Here is a 17,294-nt window from a genome sequence, read left to right as displayed (position 1 = left end):
TGTCTCCTTCTCAAGCGTTTTCATACAAGCAAATGTCAAGATGCTGTGGCTTATTTAATGCCATCTGAGGGAATATGTTATCTCTGTGCGCTGCTAGATTCTATAAGAGAAAAAAAAAAACCCGCAAGATATCCCTTCATTTACTGAGTCAGAAACACAAAATACTTTTCGCCTCTATTTTGCCTGACAGTGAAAACGAGATGATGCACGAATTTAGTGTGGTAATTACACAAAAGGACGCATGCCTTACATTTTTAACAGACCCACTGACATAACTGGCAGTGCGGATGCAACGGAAGGGAGACCATACGTGAGGAACTACAGCCGTGAGCTCTCTGCTAGCCTGTGAGCGCATTAATGTTTAATATTTTTCCCAGACAGCAAGGGAAGCCTGCGCACCACACAGAGCCACCTCTGTCCTTCCTCCCGTGGCTTAATCAAGGTGATTCTCCACAAACCAAACAATATTCCCCCTCTACCCCGTTCTTAAAAACCCTGCCTTGATAGTGCTTGCCTCAATATTGATGTGGGCGTCATTTGGCAAAAGGGTTAGGCCCCGCTGCAAAGCTGCTGTGATATGCGTGATCAATCTGGAAAATGTATTTTACAGCATGTAAGCCAGTCGATAGGAACACCGAGTGTGATGCATTGTGTGGGAATAGAGAGGAGAAAGGAGGGAGGGAGGAAGAGAAAGAAAGAGAGAGAGGGGGTAGAGAGACTATTGGAGCCAGTGCTGAGACAAATGAGAGAAGAAACGCGTCAGGAGGAAGTCAAGTGTATATCTGTGTGTGCGCGCGCGCGCACGCGTGCGTCCGTGAGCGAAACTAGAAAGACGCAAAGAGATGTAGCCTTGGTTTGCCTTATGCACTCAGGGTGTAATGAGTCCATCGATAAGTCTTCAATGTGTTAGATGGGCTACCTACAGTTGGTGTCCTTGCATTGGCCTGTTTCTCACAAGCGTTCTCTCTCGCTTTTTTGTCTCCATATCCTCCCCAAATGACAAAGGAAGCCGGGTTATTTACCTGGCTCTACCCACACTGGCAATACTGCATTACACTAACACTCAGAGTGATAAAACGTGATAAGTTGGAAGGCGTTATGAGGGAGAAAATGGGGTTTTGGTGTGACAATTATTAAATTTGCCTGTTATCCCCACCAGCCCACCATCACCACCACCCTTCATCATCAGACGTGTTGCTCGTCTGCCATATTGCCCACATCTTCATCTGCTGACTGGCAGTGATGAGGGGCAGTAGAACAGGAGCTGAACTGCATGTAGCACGTTAAAATGCCTGGATTTGATATTGCCATATGTTATCTACCTTATAGGAGTCGGGGGGAGGGGTGCTCGTGTCGGTGGTTTATTTGGTTTTTCTTGCTTGCTTCGCTCAAAGGCTTCATTATTAGAGTATTCATTAGTTGTTGCCAATGTAGGAATTCTAAGAAGGTTTTCATTTAGGTTTTTATCCGCTGTTCTCCAGCAGAAAATATATTTTGTTTGTATTATGGCTCATGCCTGTTTCTCGAACTCGACCTGTCACTGGGCCATGCGCTGTGTTGTTACCTGAAACACTGTACAGAGATAAATGCTCTTCAGTTTGGATGCTGGTTCCGTGTTGTGGATGTGATACTTCTAGAGTATTAGTTTAGGTGAAAATTGCATAAAAATCAGCTGATGGGGTTTTTCATTTTAGGGTGGAGACAGAATTAGATTTTTAAGGCAATTAAATAAATGAAAAATAGAAACAGCGACATGTAACCAGCAAAAACAGCAACGTTAGAAACACACATTGACGCGCTAGTAATATTTAGCCCATTTTGGTTTTTGGTGTGTGTGTGTGTGTGTGTGTGTGTGTGTGTGTGTGTGTGTGTGTGTGTGTGTGTGTGTGTGTGTGTGTGTGTGTGTGCTTTTATTTGTTTGCTTCTTTGTTTGTGCGTTTTCCGAATAATCCAGAGGATTTCCTAGATGTCGGATTGTGCGTGAGATTTATTTTTACATTTTATTTTAATTTTTTTAAAGAAAACGAATGTGGCTCCTCCGTGGTCATCAAAGCAGTTCAGAATGCTTTTGTTTTATGTAGCTCTGGTCTAAACGGTTTGCTGGGTTAATAAACGCAGCTTTCAGCTGGTTGTCTCCACATAATGTATTCAAAATCCCTCTAGAGTGACTATCTTTTATCCTCTTGCTGAGAGCATTCTGTTATACAATTGTTACACTGCAGGCTATATAAAGCAACAGTTCAAAAACAGATAAAATGGTGGCATGTGTTCCCAATTAACGTTTCTGTATAGGCAGTGCGAAGCAAAACACATGAGGACTCTTGGAAAAATGATATTTTGTACTTACGCAGTGGACCCATTTTTGACAGAGGCTTAATTTAGTATATTACGTAACACTTCAATTACTAAAATAATACGCGTCAAACAACAGTAATGTTTTCTTGATTTTACAATCAGCCGTTTATCACCAAATGTCTTATGTCCTGATGTGATGACAGCATTAGTATTAATTAAATGAAAGTTAAAAAAAATGAAAAGTATAAAGCAGCAATAAGAGAAAACTAAACGCACTGTCAGATTAGACCCTGGCTGCGTTGGGTAAAGGAGATAGATGTGTTGTACACTTTAAGCTCCATTTGTGTCTCTGTAATTTCGGAAACTCCGGTTACCAAAGTGTTACTACGAAATGAGTTAAATAACCATTTACCTTTGTCTGGTTTCATTCATCAAACCACAAGTGGAGGACTCCTAACACGGGGGGCTATTTGTTTGCTTTACACAAGCAGCTGGGTGCGATTTCACGTTTGAGATATCTGTCTGAAAGCGAAACATTTATTATCCTAAGTTGTCAGCGAGCCTATTTCTCCAAAACCCTCAATGCAAACCAGTGGTTTTATGCAGCAGTGGAAATGTCCTATTGGCGTCACACGTCACTACATTTCACTTATAGTAGCCCGGCTTCTCCCGGTCACATTTGACAAATACTGTTGTTTGAGACAGTAACAATTTCTAAAACAGCGGCTGCTCGTACTGGTGGGAGATTTGGGGTGGGGGTGGGGGGGAGAGAAGACTCTGAAGTGTGACACGGCTTATTTCTCACACTGTCTCGTGCATAAAAAAAATGACGACAACACAGGACAACAAGTGCTTCACCGGGTCTACCAGGCACCTTGAGACAAACTTGCAAAATGGCTGAGAGCACGCAGTGAGGACGAATGTCCGAAATGAAAATGATTCCCGTGACATGTTTGCTGTATCTCTGCAAACAGTCCGAGATTCTAGCTGTGTTCAGAGTGCACGGTCAGTGGAGAGGGGCATATCGTGTGATTACAGTGTGTTGTTCTGAGATCTGTCCGCAGACCACATAGGCAACCTTTAAGCCATGGATCAAATCCAGCCCTTCGGGGTATAGAGTATGCCTAGTTGTGAATGTGACAGAAGGGGGCGCCTCCCTGCTTGCACGCACGCGCGTGTGCGCTCCCGTGTTTGTCAAGACTGTGTCATCTGCGCTTGTAGGCAAATGTTCAGATTTTCACGTATAATTGTGAGGTGTTTGTGTATGTATGCGTGCGGGTTCGCTCCTTACCCGCTTGTGCGTAAAAGCGTGCATCTACCAACGTAACTTACGCGTGTGTGCGTGCGCCGCTGGCCGAGGGAGAGAGGTGATTGTGAAAAAGCCCCGATCGCTGTGTAAGCGGATCCCTTTGTGTTGATTTAGGAAGACGTTTGCTGTATATAACGTTCAAGGCTGATAATATCATTGCCTGGCCAGATAAATAAAGCATTGGCCAAAACCATCGGGTCAGCTATCGATCCGCTTTTTCTCCCTGAGAGAGTGGGGGGTGGTGGGTTGAGGAAAAAGAAGGAGAGAAAGGGAGAGAGAAAGGGAGAGAGACCTCACTCATTAGCATTCCACAGCCATGGACTAAACGCTGACAACTAACAGAGATATCCAGCTCTACACCACTGCATACATTTCCCCCCTTTGTCTTCTTCCCCTGGCCCTTCATTTCCAGCGGACAGATCTCTCGTCACAGCCAACACATTTTTATTTATGCCCTCTCCACTCCTTTTGCACGAATGGACCCCTTGCACAAGAGAGAAAACCTTCTAGTAAAGCAGAGAATAAAAGAGGGGGGGTGATGTTGTAAAAGCTGTGCAGAAGTGACAGCGCTAAGCACACTGGCTTTACTTGAGAGAGATACAATTGTGTGTGACTTGACAAAATAGAAGTGGGAGACGTTTTAAATTGCAACTTTAACTGCCACGATTTAGATATTTTAGGATTTTATTTATTATTTTTTAAATCTAGACACTACGTGCTTTACTGTGATATTACTAATTTTTATTTCTAGTCCGTTTTTAGCTGGATGTTTCTCCATCATGATTTAGATGTTTGGGTTTAATGTGGGACCACTTTTTTCAGCCTTAAAACGCCTGTAAAACAGTTTTTTGTGAAGGTTGTTATTTACGACTGCTCCAATAATGTGTGGATAAAATTAACATGAAGGACAAGAAACAAATGAAAAATAGGCGAAGGTTGAAAAGTTGTGCTGGTTTTTAATTATAGTATAGAAATAATTTACAAATAGCTCGGGTTTAAGTTTGACAGAAATTACATGTATTTATTAACGAGTAAATTCAAACCGAATATTTCACATTCAAAAGGTAATATGGAGACTGTCATTGAAACAATTTGGACAAGTTGGGCTTTTTTTTTTTCTTTTGCTTTTTTCACTCCCCAAATGGCTATATCTTAATATGGGCTCAAGTCTTGCCCAACAATGACAGCTGTTCATCTGATAGTAACTTCTTTCCAAGTTTTCTCCCCACCCACCCCGGGGCCCCCGGTCTCTGTCTTGCTTTGTTGTTTTAAAATATGCATGTCTCTCCGGAATGCCAGTCACGGGTCCAAACTTTGTGTGTCCCAACCTCCCACATGATGAAATGATCCTTTTAAAGCGGGCTCAATATGTCTCAATCTGCACTCCTCTTCCTTCTCTAAAGCTTCTGGGTTCGGGACACAGCCCAGAAATATATTAATTAAAGCGCACTACTACGGACTTTTTTTAAGCAGTGAGGAAGAAGTGGTTGGATCAAGTCAAGCTCTGTCAACGACGGATGGATGAAGATTCATGGCAGAAAAAGCAAAAGAAGAAAAGTAAGGTTCATTTTGACGCTCTCTCTCTCCCTCTCTCCCTCTGTCAATTCATCTCCTCCTCTCTCGCTTTCCTTTGAGTGTGTGTGTGTGTCTGTGTGTGTGCGTGTCCCTTTTGCTCAGTGTTCGTGTGTGTTCTTCGGACTGAAACGGATAAAGCCAGGGGGAGTGAGCGAGAAAGAGAGAGAGAAGTCTGAGAGAAAGGGGAGGAGGGATGTATATATCCGTAAAAAGTGAAAGAGGATGGACGTTTGTCTATGTTTGTGTGGGTCCGTATACACTCATGTGTAAAGGCTTGTCATGACCAAGAAATGAATAAAAAAAATAAAAAAAATTGGCATTAAACTACAAAGTGCAGGTTTGCTCACTGGTGCGCCGCGTGTGTACAGTATATGAACCCTTGTTTGCGCGAATGGTGGCGTTTACGCGTGTGGAATAAACCACTACCAGGGAAGAAAAAAAGGAAACCCGGATGGTCTGAAAGGAAATGCTTGGTTTTGAAGGGGGAATGCTTGATTCGGATGTAGCAGAGCATTTCAGCTCATGAACTCCCAACTCCTTCTGTCATGTCTGAGAAGATGTGTGCATATTTCTCCCTGGCAAAGATATGCTTTTTACAACAGACAAAGACAACTGATCATGATTGATGGGGGCCTGTGTAACAATGAGCCGCTAAGTTTTCAGGGGAAATTTGGGGGAAAGTTTGAAGTGAAACCTGCCAACCTGTTGCTTCTGCTCCAAACATAACAGCAATATCAGCACCATGATAACATCCCGTGAGCCATGCAGCATCTCATCCCATCATAATCCACTACTCCAAAAATGTAAACATACCAGCAGTGGGAATCATTGGGAGACCTGCACAAACAAATTGAATTTAATTACTGTGTTCATTTATTAAATTCAGATACGTTTTAATAGACATCCCAACAGTCTGATTATGTCAACATATGGGAGGCCGTGCAGCAAGGCCCGGGCTTACATACCTGATAACGCCTGGGCTTTTCAGCAATATTTACGGCTTCTCTTTCTAATACACTCCAGATGGTGAGTGACTGTGCCACCGCAGTCAGCGAGCTCCTCAATTTTTACTCAGCAGCATTTTGTTGCAATTACATCAGCGCTGGGACAGAATTTATTGGTGACCCACTTTCCCCGCATTATATGCATAAATGAAAATTTTAAAAAGAAATTAAATTCGTCTAAAAAAAACAAATGGTGTTTTTTTCACCAAGTTTTTTTTATTTATTTATTTATTTATTTATTTATTTATTTTTCGCACGTGACTTTCTACTATTAGAGAAAGGGGGAAATAAAACACAAAAATCTCATTAAACACACTCTTCAAATACTCCCCTGTTCACTGCGTGATGGATTAATATGTTATAAAGACAAAACACACAGGCCGCATTCATGGCTGACCAATCTTTGTTGTTGCCTGTGCGAGGTTTTTTTTCAGCCAGTCACTCAAGCAGAATAATGCGTGTAAAGATATAATCCACTAAGCCTATACTCTCTGTGCTCCCTTGCTATATTATCCACTGACAATAAATTGGCAAGCTTTTTAGCAGATATCCAGCGTCTCAACTGAAACACGTGCGAAATACACTTGCCAAGGGTTTGTGTAAAAATACTAAATTTGTTTATATATTGCATTACCACATTAAGTTTAGTATGGCATGATGAACGCAAGTGTGTCTGCTGTGGAATAATTCCAATGGGTTTTTTTTTTTGAGTGATAATATAATCATAAACACATTATCTGAACTGAACAAAGCACATTTCGAATCATGAAATCATAAATCATCTATCTATCTATCTATCTATCTATCTATCTATCTATCTATCTATCTATCTATCTATCTATCTATCTATCTATCTATCTATCTATCCGTTATAGACTGTTTAACTGTCAAACCTGCACCAGCTCATATTGTTGCTGTCGGTGTTCACCTGGATTGCTCAGACAGGCTGCTGTAGGTCTATTATGATTAACTGAAACGAAGCACTGAAGGGTATTTTTCATGTATGCCACTGGGAACCGCTCCTGACAGTGGTAAGGTTTCCCATTGACTCCCTTAAGTCTCTATGGTTGGATCTCTTTCTCTCTCTCTCTCCCGGCCACCTCAGAGGCTTGTTGATAAATACGTCTTTTTTTCCATCTTACTCAGCACCATCCATCAAATTTGTATGTCCACGTTACACTGCTGCGCTTAGGGGAGAGCGGGGATGCCAGCAGGCGTGCAGAAACACACTCCAAATCGTCAACAAGGGATGCATTTCTGTCTCTACACAAACTAAATAATTACTTCGCACCTCGTTCTGGTCATGTTAACGTGGTGAATTGTCTTAAATTAGGTTATGCTAGGGTTATGCTGTTTTGGAGATTTAGAAGTGGTCTTCTGCTGTGCTCTGAGGGTTAATAACCTCTTCACGCACTATAACCACTGCGTTTTGATCCTAGTAATACGCTGGATAGAGCGTTTTTTTTTTTCCTGGCTTGCCCACGGCTTGGACCACTCTACAGAAGACCAGTCGCCCTGTGGTTGCAAACTCTTTGTGGCCCCACATACCGCCGCTGTGATTATAGAAGTGCCTCCTCTCCCTTGTTAAAGAAGCAAAGCTCTAATCTAGCCTCTATGTCGCCCCCAAAGCCAGCTTGCTATGTGTACGTGTGTGTCTGTGCGCGCGCATGTGTGGGGACAAGTGGGGGTCGGTCTGAGCGAGAGGAGAGAGGAGAGTTAAAAAAAAAAAAGGAAAAGAAGAAGAGGGGGTGGCGGGGTGGTTATAACGCAGTGGCCCTTTCCTTCGTTTGAGTGACACGACCCCTCTCTTCTCTTCAAAGGCCATGCAGAAATAAACGCATCTCATTTGAATGGCGATTTTCTTGGTGGTATTTTACAGCCAAGATTTCTGGAATAGGAATGTGGGGTTTTTTTCCTGCAATATTGAATTGGGATGGTTCTGGTGGCCGGGTATTCAATATTCCCATCTCTCCACATGCAGCATTCTGCAGTCAGTGTGGTATTTTGTCCATGACTACATCACCAACACTACCCCCCCTCCACTCCCGCGCCCCCCGCCCCGTCCAAATTCATTTGCATCCGCTGATGATATCAGTAAAGAATTGCTGGCACCATATGAGGCAGGGTGGGGGGAGAAGGCTTATTTGGATAAAACTGGACCGCAGAGTGGACACGGCCCTAAAGGTCAGTCGCCCATTCATGTTAAGGTGGCAGGGGGTGTGTGTGCTGGGAGGGGGTCGGCATGGGGTTGCCAAAGAGGCTTATTTGAAAGCGGGCGTATATTTGAGGCAAGGGAGTGAAAAGAAGTGGACCACAAAGCTCGTCATACTTCAAATACGCCCCGTCACATCTTCACTCTTTCGTTTCCACGCAGGAGGCGGGTATATAAAGTGGGGTCTCAATGCTATGGCATGGCCTGCAGAACGCGCAGCTGAAAATAAAACACGAGGACTGAAAAGTAGATCTTAGAGGTTTAGGTGTATAAAGAAAGTCGTCTCCAAGGTTCTCCTTTTAGTGCTTCCCTCTGATTTGTGCAAATAAAATACTGAATGAATTAAAAATAAAGAAGCCAGAGTGGTTATCAGAAAGCCCCTTTTTAATGCAGCTGATGTGGAGTATTTCACGTAACCTCGCGGGCTTGTTTACAGCACCATAATGCTGAAGAGATAGAAAACCTTTTCTGAGATGGTTCTTTATAGCACCAAAATAGGGCTTTGCTATGGAGCAAGCCTATAATTTTCTGATTACTAGGCTCTATGCTACAATTTTGGTAATAGTGCAGAATTTCAAGGATTTACTTGTGAGGCAAAAAGAAAAAAACGGAATATAATGGTATGTGCGCGGTATATTTCAACAGAATCAACTGTTTTAAGTATGACAGATAAAAATATGTCATACTTAAATCTGGTGCTTCACATATGTATATGAATCTCTCTCTCTCTCTCCCCCCCATATATGTATATATATATATATATATATATATATATATATATATATATATATATATATATATATATATATATATATATATATATATATATATATATATATATATATATATATATATGTATAGTGCCCATGCAGTCTAAACTTCTGTTTCACTACAAAGGATGTACAGTATCATCATATATACACCTACGCTAATATATATAATTTCAAAAGTATTTTTATACTTCGAGATCATGTTAAAAATGGAGAGTCAAAATTAATTATTTTTATAGATTTTTTTCCACAAATTAAAACACTTTATAATATGTTGATTGAGCTTTTAGAGATGTACTATTACTCTAGAGTTCTTTGTTTACATCGCCTATGTATTTCTTTATTTTTTATATAAATGTAAATGTATACACCTAACTGTTCTAATGTGGACTCAGGTGACAAGGGGCCGCTGTTTGAATGAAGAACAGTGAAGCTTGATCACTTTAGATATATAGCTCTGCATTGATTGCTGCGCTAATAGAGCGTGTACCCACACTCGCGATCAAGCTTTTACCACTGCTATCATTATTCCTCATCATTATTACTGCTTATACTGTATGTGGCTATAACTGCTATTGCTGTTATTGAGCCATCATTATCAGCAATGATGTTAAGGGAACACGACTTAGTTTTGTCTTTGTATATGAAATAATGGCTGCGGTGAAGATGATTGGGTGGGTCGTACCATAGGAGCATATTACTGACCATTTTACTCACAAGGTTCTGCTTTTTCTGGCTTTTAATGTGCCGAAAAAGCTACCTCTTAATACGACCGAGCAGCAATAGGGAATCTCTTTCTTTCCTTCCCTCCGCATACATAAAATTGATTCCTAACTAAACCCTCGGCAGAAGATGTATTATTTGCTTTTGGTACAAATACACATCCCGAGTAAAATGTTGCGATTGAGTTTAAGCTGATAGTATCAGCAAATTTGTCAAGTGGGACAAATAGCAGTTCTTTGAAATAAATCAAAAAAAGTTCTCCGATTTTGAGTTTGACCACTGATCTGCTGGTTTGCCACCTTGAACCCTCCGCTGTCCAATAAAGCTGGATTCGGTGGAGAAGTAAAAAGCGGCACACGCTACAGTAACAGTAATAAAAGAGTTTTGGTTGAGTAGTGTCTCACTCGTGTACAAGCAGTAAACTTGTTTGGAGTGTCTGAGAGCGCTAAACCGCGGTGCTTTGTTGTGGCGTCCCTCTGCGCCCCTGTGTGCTGTCTGCGTAAAGGCAGCCTCCTTCTCGCAGACCCCTCCACGATGTCATTGTTTCTACCTTAGTTTGCTAGATGGCGCTCTGCGTTGTGGGACCCTCTGGCACAAGAAACGCCTCATACCCTCTCTCTCACTCTCTCCTCAGCTCTGCTCTCAGCCCACAGTGCACGGCGAGCAGCCGAGCAGCTTTCCCGTGACATTTTTTTAAACCAGACATTTTCGCAGCTGAAAACGACTTTAAAGCATATTCCACCGCTGTGTTCAGATACAGACTTTTCCAATTACATTACCCTGTGTCGACCAACATTTTTTTAAAAGCTGTGGGGACACATCGATTAAAACCAGCGATCAGTAATGCATTTAATTGCAGTGGAAACTGATAATAACTCAGACTGTCACACAGCATTTGATCTTTTAATAATTGTTTGTTTCAGAAATGCAGCATTGCAGAACATATATTCCAATTAAGTTTTAAATTATAATGAGCACTATAGAAAGCCTTTAAATATTTTTAACGATTTCACTTTAAATTTAAATAAAGAGAAACACGCAGAATCAAAAGATGTAACAGTAAAGTTGGACTGGGACTCGCACACAGCAGAAATATCAATATTTTGGCCATGAAGAAAATCTATTAACGATAATGACACGTCATGTCTCTAAGAAATGGCGTTTCAAGTGCAGTAATCCAAAACAAAGAACACTTTATTAGCCTGTAAAAAAATAAAATAAACGAAAAATTTTTTGAATCTAATTTGGCGTTTATTTTATTTTTATTTTATTTTATTTATTTATTCGCGGTCGTCTGTCAGACTTCAAGCAATTTTGGATTGGTTATTAGCAAGGAAAGGGTCCATTGTTGTGTTTGCTGAGTGGTCCACTCTGCTCTAAGATATACTGCTGCAGTTACACTTTCACTAAATAGCGGCTTGTCGGTGTCTGACGTTGATGAATGTGCTGGAGACTTTGAGAGCCTTTTACAGCTGTCTTAAAAAGCGCCGTGGCCCCAAACCAGCTACAAACAGATCAGGTGCAGGGGTCTTAATGCGGCAGTCAGCGACAAAGAAACACTGTTGCACTGAAACGCAAATATTTTATTTTGAAAAAACAAGTTGGCTCTTCTTGTCGGTTGGCGTTGAGAGTTTATCATTCTGAGATTACGAATTAGATTATAAATATAATTAAAACGAAGTTTTTATAAAACATGCATTTTAACCATCTTTCAAGTTGTCAACAGATCACAGGAGGAATCCAGAAAATAGATTTCTTCTTATGTGGCTGAAGATGAACACAGTGCAAGTGCAGCCCATGTGGGCTGTGAGTCGTGGTTTTGGCTTTTTTCCCCTTCCTGTGACTTCATCTGCTCCTCACATGAAGACGGTTAAGATACAAAGTGAACTCCAGTATTATGTTTGGAGTCAGCTGAGTCAACAAACTTGGATTATTTTTTCGATTAAGTTCTTTAAAAAAAAATTAAAACTTGTATTTTTAAAAAATAATTTAACTGTACACTTCAATGAGGAAAAAAGATTGATATATATCACTGTCTGAGTAGCTCAGTAACTTCCTTCTCCATGAAATAAAGTGGATGACGACAGGGTGGCTTTCACAAAACGCACACTCACACTTACACACACACACACACACACACACACACACACACACACACACACACACACACACACACACACACACACACACACACACACACCACAAACACTCACACACACCACAAACTTGTGGGCATGGGCACAGAAGTTGCCGGATCCGGAGCTCACTTGGTCCCTCTGCTTTAAAGAACACTGACCACAGGCAAGGTTTCATGGCTGATTGAGCTGTATTATCCATTTGTTCTCGACTCCATCCCCAACTCACACACACTCACACTTTCTCCCCCGTTGGATCCTGGGTGGTGTGGCACAGCAGGCTCGCTTGTATACTGTATGAGGGGGCCTCTCCACCTGCAGCCCCTAGGAAGACACAAACCCAGGGATTTCACCCCGTTCCCTTCAAACCCATCGTCTTTACTGCTATTTACATGAGCTAGCCTCCACATTATTAGCAAGCAGAGGGGAAGAGAAGGAAGCAGCATTTTTTTTTTTGAACAATAGGCACAGGCCCGTTATACATTTTGAGTGTTTGAGTAAGGCTCTCTTGGTATTTGTTTTCCACGACTTAACAAGCCATCATTTCAAACCTGCATATAGAATTGAAATAGCTCAGAGATCCCGCAGGCAAAGGGCGGGCTGCGAGTTCAATTAAGGTGGAATAATGCATGGGGACAAAGCCAATGATGACCTCGATTGAAATTGATCAGAAAACGAGACCAGAAAACGCATTCACGGGAAAAGAAAACACACGCACGCACACACAGTAGCCTCTTTGTTGTAACTGAATGTTACCTCTTTGTATCTGCACTAAGGCCTGTCTGCCTCTGTGAAATTGCAGGCTACTTAGATTTTAGAAATATTTCTAATTCCCGAATAGAAAGCTAAGAATTTAATACCACCGAACCTATGTCTAGACTAAGTCATTCATTGTATGACATCTCTTTCTCTCCTTCCTTAATCGAATTTGCCACATTTAAGCTGGTATGTGCGGATTTTGACGCATAAGCAGACATTTGGGCTCTATCCCTGGAATGACAGAGAATACGAAGGTTTGTCATAATTTCTTAAGTAGAAAACAAGATATTTCACCACCACAGTGGGATTTTAACGAATTAAAATAACTCACTGCTTGCCTGTGATAAAAAGGTATGGGATTGAGGCGCATGCTTGTTAAGTAACTTGCTGTCAGTATAGTTAGCAGTGCTCTGATATGGACGGTGGCTGCAGAGCTTCATCTCTTGGGGTTTTAATTAACAAGCTGTCTCAAAGCTGTAGAGCTCCATCAAACAGCCCCTCGCTCTCTCTCGCTCACACACACTCGCTCTCTCTTTCTCCACCAGTAAATCCACCCCCAGTCAGTGCCTTGGGCTCTCTCTCAAACTTTAGACATTCTGGGTCCCAAATCAACTTGTTACCACAGTATGTGCACCAGCTGATAGGGTGTAACTACTATGAGAAGATTTGCAAAATACAAACGCAAAAATATTTGCTTAGCATCTAGTTTCATGCACCGATGCCCACGTTTGTTCACCAGACGTCCACATACTGTACGTATTCTGTTGGGTTTGACTTCAAGCCTGAATGGCGCGTGGGGAATTCGTGCTTTCTCTGTAAGCTATTGCAAGGAATGACTTCCATCGTCTGTTTTCATACTTCTGTTTTTAATATATATATTAACTCTGCTTTGCTCCAGTCTGCAGAACATGCTCTGATCGATCCTAAAAAATACTTGATAAACTTAAATAAGAATCTTTATCAGATCCCATATATTTATATATAAACACACAATGGCCTAAGTTACTTTAGGTTTACAGGTTAAGATTTCATATTCATAATATATCACAGGCTTAAAAAAACATGCTGCTCTGTCATGTCTTTATCATCCAGTAATAAAGAAAAAAGTTACACGTGCAACAAACCTTTACAAGAGAAGAAACCCTGCTGCTTAAGCTTCAATTATGCAGTAATAAACATGCAAATACGCCTTCATAACAATGTTAATGCACCCTCATTTATTAATTTCAGTCATTTTTTAAACGAACATTTTATATTTCACCATGGCAACTATTTGGGGTTAAAAAAAAAAGAACGGAAAAAACACTTCACCACTTCCTTTTCTAGATGCTGGAAAACTTATTTATGTTTAGGATCATTGCGATGAATGTGACCTGTTTGAAATCGAAGAATAGAGTCTTAAAGTGAGGGAAGTAATGTAGGGAAGGTTGAATCCCGTGAGAAAACATAAAATAAAGTGTGCGTAAGTGTCACTGTGTGTGGTTTACATAGGTAGTCAGTGTAAACCGTCATCATCCTCTTGATGTTGATTCTCTACCACAGTGCTACAGAGTGTAAGCACTGGCTTCAGAAAAGATTTGTCTTTGGTAAAAAAAGAAACAAAATCTCTCTCTCTCTCTCTCTCTCTCTCTCTCTCTCTCTCTCTCTCTCTCTCTCTCTCTCTCTCTCTCTCTCTCTCTCTCTCTCTCTCTCTCTCTCAGCCTATAGTAAACTCCCACTGTGGCCCAGACGGGGGTAATTTGATAGCAAGGCAAGGTCAAGACAGTGCGCTGTCCATGGTACTGCGGCGGGGCAGGCTGGATGTTATCATCAAATTAGACAGGACAAGTTTCAAATCGATGCCACCCCCGGATGTCTGGAGACCGCCACCAGCAGTCGGAGTTAAAGTCCTAACAAGTCCCCCCTGACAGGTCAACACCTCAACACAAACACACACCTCTGATGCAGCAGCCTACAGGTCAGCAGCGCTGTGCTGGCGAGATAAGCACCAATCCCATTGAAGGCTCTAAGTGAAATATAGCTTTAGGTCCAGTACTATTCTGCGGGCCCTGCATGGGACTGGGATGAGGTTGGATATCATAATATTTTTTTTCAACCCATTTATTTGACAGTCTTTATTTATCATTGTGAGGAATACCTAGGATTATTAACAGAACTCGCGCGCGCGCGCTCAGCCGCGTACACACACACACACACACACACACACACACACACACACACACACACACACACACACACACACACACACAAAGACAGAAAGAGGGAAATAAAAGTTTTAAGTCAAGCTTATGTTTCTGGATGAAGTGCTTTTTTCCCCACTGATGATAACTGTCAGCAAAAAGGTTTAGCCAAGACAAAAATAATGTGCTTCCATCTTGACAAATTCAAAGAATGAGATGTTTAAACTGTGTTTTTGATGCATAAGAACTCAAAAAAGAACACTCTCTTTTATAGTTTTTACATTAAAAAACGTTGCAATACTGTAAAATATTCTTTTGCATAATATTTTTCTGAAATAAGCAGTGATTCATTTCTTAGATCCCACCGGGTACGAAATAAAAAAAAAACACTGCATGTTTTTGTTGTTGTTTTTATAATCTAAACTGCAAATTGCAGGTTTTGCTATGAGTTCATCTCATTAATAATTGTTTGAAACTAACATTGCATGTGTTGGCAATTCTACTCTGCTTATTTTTATTATTATTATTTTTATTATATATGTTTATATTTACGACAGCTCATTGCATTTCACTGAATACTAAATAATTAAAGGCGTGAATCTTCGCTCTCTTCGGACAAAAAGTGAAATCTTGGACTTTATCTAGCCTGTAAGTGTATTATGGGCTATGCATTATCCGTCTATTTGTGAAAGATCAAAAGTGTGTCGGAGTTGAGGGGGGATCTCAAAAAAGAGGGAAGAGGGCACTGATTAGAGATGCTGCCAATCTGTCACCCCCTGACAGCTTTTGCTGCGGGGATAAACAGCAATAAAGTCTAGATGGCCGCTGTGTTGTTAACTTCACACTCACTATCACACACACACACACAGCTCGCCACCGGAGGAACAGGTAAATTCACTCAGCTCCTCACAGCCCCCACCCCCTCGCCTATCATCGCCTCTGTCTCCCTCCCTGCATGTCAAACTACCCCTTCCCTCCGTCAAACTCTCCCCCTTTTCATCCTCCCTGCTGACTCAGGTAGCACACACAATGAGGACCTTAGCGACAAGAAAGGAAGCTATTCAACCGGATGGAGAGATTGTAGACGGAGGGAGAGGGAGAGAAACGTTATATTTGAATGGCTGATAAAGAAACGCAATAGATGGGAACAGAGTCTAAGCCGTCGGGATAGAAAGAAGGGGTTAGGCATCACAGAGCAGGCTGCAAGGTGACTGCAGGCCCTTTAATAACACAAGTATATTAACTCAGTTAAGCACTCACATTCAAAATGAACCCAGCTTCACTTAAGGGGCCCCGCGAACCCCAAAATGCACATAAAAACATACACCTGCCAATCCAAGCACCTATATTTCCTCCAAGCCCACCCCCCTCTACCCCCCACCTTCCACCTCCCACCCCTCCTCCTCCTTCCCCCTACCCTTTTCCCAGCTGTCTATCATGGTGTGGCCCGGCTAATTTGAGTTCATTGGATGGCAATAACTTCATTTAGACCTTCATCTCTTTTTGGGGTGGATGTAATGAGGATGCAGGGTGCTGCCAGTGAAAGGACGCTCCCTCAGTAATAATAACTTGGATCTTATTCTTACCCCACGCATTGCCGTGTTTATCCTCGGAGGGCTGCGTCCACATGATGAAACTCATCTATAATGTGTGATTTAATATCGCCTTGCACTCTTTTTTTTCTCTCAGAGAATTTAAACCCAAAAGAGAGTAGACGGTCGGCAAGTTTAGGGTAGAAGTTATAAAAATAGTTGTTTGCTTTTTTCTTCTTCTTCTTCTTTTGATCCACCATAACTTTTGTCAAAGCTTTCAGTCTAGATTGACTTTTTTTCTTTTTGAAACTAGTTCACATAGAAAGATTTAAAAATATATGTGCATGAAGAAAATGTTCCATGTAATTTTCTAGTTCCGTTGCTTTGACTTATTTTGTGCTAATTTAAGAAATATTAAAATAAGCAACATTTACTGAGCAGGCCAAACTTCATGTGGAAAAATGAGATTATTTGACACTGTCAGATAACTTTTCGAGATATGAGAGAAATGTATTTTCAAGGAAGAAATGTGATTTGGTAATTCGTTAAAAGACATTTTCATTTTTTACGTTTTATTTTGTATTTATTTATTTATCTCTTTTTTCCCAGTGTAAGTCACGGCCCTTTGTCTAACCGCTATCTAATCGATACCTTACCACCTTACATTCGATATTGATTCCGGGAGGGTTGTACTTTACGGGATTGAGGAAACACCTCATTATTTCGTTGCTTTAAGTGCAATAAAATAGTGTACAGTTAATCTTCTTTTGATTGATCCGTTATCTCGTTGTTTTATTGTA

This window comes from Pelmatolapia mariae, linkage group LG12 (genome assembly GCF_036321145.2).
Source record: "Pelmatolapia mariae isolate MD_Pm_ZW linkage group LG12, Pm_UMD_F_2, whole genome shotgun sequence".
Taxonomy (NCBI): Eukaryota; Metazoa; Chordata; class Actinopteri; order Cichliformes; family Cichlidae; genus Pelmatolapia; species Pelmatolapia mariae.
Note: the sequence above shows the minus strand (reverse complement) of the source record.